Source organism: Cibotium barometz, chromosome 24 (genome assembly GCF_041138505.1).
Source record: "Cibotium barometz isolate CiBa-2024 chromosome 24, ASM4113850v1, whole genome shotgun sequence".
Classification (NCBI taxonomy): domain Eukaryota; kingdom Viridiplantae; phylum Streptophyta; class Polypodiopsida; order Cyatheales; family Cibotiaceae; genus Cibotium; species Cibotium barometz.
In genome coordinates this window covers 1493035-1499685 of record NC_141069.1, presented here as the reverse complement: position 1 = coordinate 1499685, position 6651 = coordinate 1493035, and the positions used below count along the sequence as shown (strand labels likewise).

Below are 6651 nucleotides of genomic sequence, written 5' to 3'. Positions count from 1 at the left end.
GGACTCAAGTATTTTGGGAATAATAAAAAACATGGACACACATGTGTTCAAGCTCCCCTTACCTTTACAAAAAAGGCAAACTTGTGCTCCCGAATTGTCACCATCTTTCAAAAAGAAGCTAGCAAATTAGTCTGACGCACTGACAATAGTAAGTAACACCAGCTCTTGGAAAGAAATTCTGCAAACATGAGCCCAAAATTAAAAGAAAGGACAATGTGTTGGTAGCAAACTTCTACCATCACATCTGTATATACAACAAATTTGCATTGCCACAGAATGGAGATGCTAACAGTAGCACATCTGCAAAGATTTCTTTCAAGAACATGATACACAAGGTTAGTCATATAAACTCTCATTTGATCCTTCAACATCTCTGAAGTGCATATATCTCAAATACAATTGATATGTCTAATGAGCTGAAATCAGCTGCACTAGGGGCTCAAATCAGCTGCACTAGGGGATGGACATTGGGCTGAATTCAGGCTGAGAAAGGGCTGAACAATGGGCTGAAACTAGACCAACTTGTGGGCTTTCTTTCGGGCTGAGATTGGCTGTACTGTGGGCTACACTTTGGACTGAAAATAGGAGAACTTTGTCGGATTGCATTCAAGGTGAGAAAGGGCTGGATTGTGGGCTGAAGATAGGCAAACTGATTGGCTATCTTTTGGCCCAAAATCAGCTGCACTGTGGGGGCTGAGATGGGGCTGCACTATAGGCTGAAATGTGGCTGTACCTGCAAAACATGAAGCCCTGTATAACAAGTGAAAAAACCACAAACTATTATACATACTTTCGACATTTACACATGATGCTGATTGACATGTCCATAAGTAAAAGCATAGCCACATGGGGATCATTCAACCAAAGGTAGCCGAACATGTGATTACAAGAAGCAGCCATACACGGCAAAAGCCTTGCTTGACAGATGTCAATCTCTACATGGAGTACACAAACTGCTGCCAAAAACTGTTGCCAAGACCATCATTTACACAACCAATTATGCATCAAGAGCATCATACTACTCAATAAGTTGCTATCAAGTTGATCATATGCAAAAACTAAGCATCTGTTGCTTTTCGGCATTTTTTGAGCTCCCAAATCTTGTAGACTGACACCCAATCAATTGCATCATACTTTGGACCAACAAGTGAGATACGCATGAGCATGTCTAATGTGTCCACTTTCAAGCATTGACACGTAGATGTTTTAATTGCATTTTGCTTTGAAAAGCCTCGTTCACAAGACACAGATGACACGGGTAAAACAAGAATCAATTGCCATAACTTCAATAGATTCGGATAAGAGCGCTGCCAATTGACATTTGAAGCAAACAACTGCCATGCATCGCTCATGTTCATAGTATCGCATGCATAGTATAGCGTATCGGTAAACGATAAAAGCTCGTCATTGCATCCCTGTGCATCCACAACATGACCTCCAACCTTTTTCAAGAGCCTACTCAACCATTCGTTTACCTTCTTTGACCTCTCCATTGTAGACTTGGAGCGCTTGGCATCCTTAGGATAAAACTGTGGAGAGAACATCTTGGTAGCATTCAAGAGGTATACATCCGGAAAATGCTCATTCACACAATCAATCACCTTCTGCACAAAACTCCTTGCAAGCTGCATGCAACTCTCTACATCTTTACCCCCATTATCCAAAGACTTGCCTTCTTTGTCCTTACCTGGAATAACCTCAAACAACAAGCTGTGTGTATACTCCACACCAGATTCATTTACATAATGCCAAGTACCATCTTCAGTATCACACATAAACTTCTTTAAGTACTTTGTATCTTTTCCAAAATTTTCTTCCAAGAACTTACGTCTCAAAGAAGATAAAGTGACCTCAATGTATGCACTTATTGAGGCGATGTCTACATCCTCTTCTTAAAAATGCTTATTAAGCATATTCAAGTCGTGTAGAACATCAGCAAGTAGGTGAATAACAAACAACACTTTATAAATATGAAGTTTATTATACCACGCAGTGGCTCCTTCTTTCCAAAAACAAAGAATGGCAGGCATTAAAGACACCAAGCGCTCCATCACACTTCCTCGCGTGAGAGCCACCTTACCTCATGAATTTGCAAAACCTCAAGGATCTGGAGATTCATCTCCTTCAACAGATTTTTAAAACCTTCATGCCGCAAGCTAGAACCATGAATCCAAGAATAAATCTTATTAGCAACTTTATCTACGTGTGACAAACAGGGAAAAGATTTTGTTGCATCCAGTATAGCCAAGGCTTCCCTGTGTGCGATACAATGTGTACTGACCAAATGGGGGATCTCTCTCCTTAACTTTGTACTGACCAAATGGGGGATCTCTCTCCTTAACTTTGCAACTAAACCATCATGGCAGCCAAGCATAGAACTATCACCATCAGTGGCAATACCTACCATGCGTTGTGGATCAAGCCCCATTTCACATAGAGCTTTCTTAAGAGCATCAAATTTTGTTTGAGCTGATCCATCTGCCACACAACAACAAGCCTGCCAAATTGTGTTTTGATCATACCCAAGCCAGCACAAATCAGAAAGGAAACATAAATTATTAAATGCTTCTCCATTGCCCTATCTGTGGTCTCATCAACCATCAATGAGTAAAATGGACTTTGCTTCACGTCACCCAGCTGCATAGTTTCTATATGCTCTGAGATACATGCAGCAAAATCTTTACCAGCCATAACATTAGTGTATGAAGAATAATCATTCTTGACAGGCATTGTTTGCACATCTAGGGCATATGCTAAGTCACAAAGCTTCTTGAACTTCTTGCATGCAAGGTCTTCTTTTGCAACAAAGTACATCAACTTCATGCAAGTTATGACTCTTTTTTGAGTCTTGCTTCCCAAGGCTTTCATGTGTTCTTGGACTTGAATCCCACCCTCATGAAGTACCTTCAATGTGGCAAACCTATGCTCCGGAGATTTTTTGTGTTTCCTTATGGCACTCATTTGAATTGTTTTGCACCCTTTTCCTTTCCCCCATGGTCCCTTCTGTTTATACTTCTCACACCACAAGCATTTCATAAACTCCTTATCTTCAATCACCACAAGTTTCAGGAAACAAAACTTATGCAGCCACTCTACTCTAAACTTTCAAAGCTTCTTTTTTTAATCATTATTTGATCCATGTGTTTCGGTATTACTCAAGGGGAGCTCAAGGGTATGTTTTCAAATGACATACCGAAAACCTCCATATCGTCTTGAAGCACTTTATTGAAGTCCTCCATGTTAACATCCAACTCATGGTCCTCGTCGTCGCGCTGATACTCGAAGAGCCAAAAATCTCTACCACGACTTGACTTGGAGATGCCTTCTCTCTAGAATCCCTTTCTTGTCTCTTCTCCTTTCGAAAAGACTCAAACAAGGTTCGTTGTTTAAGTTGCAATGCCATCACAAACTATCATTGAACAACTCAACATGCTAACCACAATGTAAATAGTTACAACCTTGTGGATATAGCACAATCACCTTTTTTTAATCATTATTTGAACCCTGTGTTTCGGTATTACTCAAGGGTATGTTTTCAAATGACATACCGAAAACCTCCATATCGTCTTGAAGCACTTTATTGAAGTCCTCCATGTCAACATCCAACTCATGGTCCTCGTCGTCGCGCTGATACTCGAAGAGCCAAAAATCTCTACCATGACTTGACTTGCAGATGCCTTCTCTCTAGAATCCCTTTCTTGTCTCTTCTCCTTTCGAAAAGACTCAAACAAGGTTCGTTGTTTAAGTTGCAATGCCATCACAAACTATCATTGAACAACTCAACATGCTAACCACAATGTAAATAGTTACAACCTTGTGGATATAGCACAATCACCTTTGTTGGATGAAGGAACTGGAAAACCATCAAGAGCCATGGCACCAATGCCAGCCATGGTAAAATCTTTTATGGAATGTAGCTGCAAGAAGAAAAAGCCAAATCTCTCTCTCTCTCTCTCTCTCTCTCTCTCTCTCTCTCTCTCACACACACACACACACACACACACGCACGCACACACACACACAGAGGAAACACACACAGGAACCGTAGAACTAATAGAAAGACGGCAGGAAAGATTGCAAACTAGCAGATTCATCTGCAAGAAGAAAAAGCCAAATCTCTCTCTCTCTCTCTCTCACACACACACACACACACACACACACACACACACACACACACAGGAAACACACACAGGAACCGTAGGACTAATAGAAAGACGGCAGAAAAGATTGCAAACCAGCAGATTCGTTACTCGTATCTTTGCAGAGAGCAAAAGTAGCGGGCTCGCACGGTCTGCAAGTCTGCAAGTCTGCAAGACTCAAGTACTCCCTAGTCCCGAGTCCTTGGAGGCTGGCGTACGCCGACTCCCTGGCGCCCGTCGAGTCCCGACTCCCTGGCGCCCGCCCACCTTCCCTCGGCCTGATGGAGATGCTGGCAGCTGAATCCTAGGCTAGCAGGCGCGAGCGGCGATAGGAAGCAAGAACCAAAAAAGCAAGAACTAAAAGGTAAGCTGTACAAATGACCACCAGGCTCCAGCACTTAATCTCGGCAAAAACGCACCTCACATGGATTCCTGACTCTAACGGCGGGTTACGGAGCTGTTGCCTGCAGTTTCAGGAAGACGTGCCCACTGCCACCGTCCACGGTGTCAATCTACCACTGTACCACATTTACTTCACACCATGCCACCGCCACGTATATTTTTGAATCCCAGGCTGGCACAGTGGCACCACGGTCCACCACTTTTATATATATATTATAATATATTATATATATATATATATACTTGGGACGCTTAGGACTCATGGTTTAGGCTTCGTTTGATGCTTTGTAGAAATTATTGGGCTTCAAAATGATGCTTGAGCTATTTCTTGGAAGCTTCCTTTGAAGCCTGAGATGGCCACGGACGCCCAGATGGGCTTCAATTTTAAGGACTGACTCTCATGCACACACACACGCACACAGGGAAATGGTAAAATAAAGTTTAAACTTTTTTTAGTAGGAATGATTCTTCTCTGTCTGTCTTGTTATATCAGTTGCAATCCAGTGAGCCCAAAAAGAGAGATGCTCTGTGCATGCACGCACTTTATAGCCCTACCAATCAGTCACGGTGGTGGGGCTCTGGCCTCTGTGCCACTTTAACAGTTAACTCCTCCCTATGACCATATCCATCACGGTGGTGGGGCTCTGGCCTCTGTGCCACTTTAACAGTTAACTCCTCCCTATGACCATATCCATCATGTTTTTGGTAGGGTATTATTTTGAATCTCATCTCTTCTCTTCTGTTCTCTATATTATCTTAAGGAAGAGTTTCACAAAGTTGTCACGTGGCAAGAATTTGGAGATTCGGGAAGGGGAGGAGGAGGTTTGAGGAGGTTTGGGTAGCATTTGATTTTGGAAGCCTCAAAAGATGTGAGAAGCACGGGTTCCCAACTAGTACAAAAAATAAAGCGAAATTGTAAAGAGACTCATAGTGTTCATTATACCCAACGAGAAGTTTCCATCTTAGCAACACCGTGGTGGTTTTGTGCAAGGTTGGAAGGGTCGGTTACAATACCACCAACCCACCCACCTCCAGTGGTATTCTTCCACCACGTACGTGAGAACAACTCCACTAGTGGTATTGTGAGATGTTGGAAGGGCCCGTTACAATACCACCAACCCTCCCACCATCAGTGGTATGTGTAAATTGATAGGTTTGATGTTTCACCCAAACCTAAGAATTTCTCACAAAACTATCAATAAATATTCTAGCTTGGCAAACCTACCCAATGAAATGCAAGTGATTTTAGTCTATTGGCATTTTTTGCAATGGTTTTCAATCACTAGTTTAAAATACTACCATTATTGGTGAATTTAAAAGACAATGATATGAGTTTATTATGATGAGTACTCTTACAAGAGACAAGATAATATACGATCATATCCATCATGGTTTTTCAAGGCTATAGTTTGAAAGCTCATATGCCGAATGGATGTTGATATATTTCCATGTAAGATTTGTCACAATAAAACAAACTCATAGAGAGACTCACAACATTCATTAGCCTCAAACATTTAAGCTTACAAAAATACTTGGTAAAAACTTCAAATGGCTTCTTTTCTTCAACTCTAAGAGAGTCTTTTATAAAATGAAATCCGCCAGTCACAAAAAAACTTGCTAAACATTTCTTCCCTTAAAACTTTAAGAGACACTTTCATAGGACAAAATCCATTAGTCACGGAAGTACTTAAAATCACAAGATTTATATGTAGGAAAATGGGAATAATACCGTATTGGAGCCGCAATCGGCTCGTGAAACAAAGGAAGAGGAATCGGCAGTATTGGGTACGCAGCAACTTACGGGCATAAGGAACCAATATGTGGAACAAGTTTGTTCGATGCTTACGCATCAGTTTGAAGCCATTAGTGTGAAAGCTTTATTTAACATCCTGCTTAAATGGCTTTGTCATAGGATTCTTCTACCTACCATTACTGGTTTGATAGAGGGAATAACTTTTTTGTTCTGTTCTTTCTTTATTTTCTTCTTGCCGTTAGCCAATCTATGGCTTTATAATCACAAGATTTATAGAGGTCTATATAATGAATATTTTCTGAGAACAAGGAGTATAGAGCTACAAAATGGACCCCATCTAGAAGGGAGGTTTAAGCA

General features: G+C 41.3%; 1 pseudogene; it reads right to left on the bottom strand.

Annotated features, from left to right (window-relative positions):
- Positions 1 to 825: 825 nt before the first annotated feature.
- Positions 826 to 2299, bottom strand: LOC147624784 (uncharacterized; annotated as a pseudogene).
- Between the last annotated feature and the right edge of the window lie 4352 nt (positions 2300 to 6651).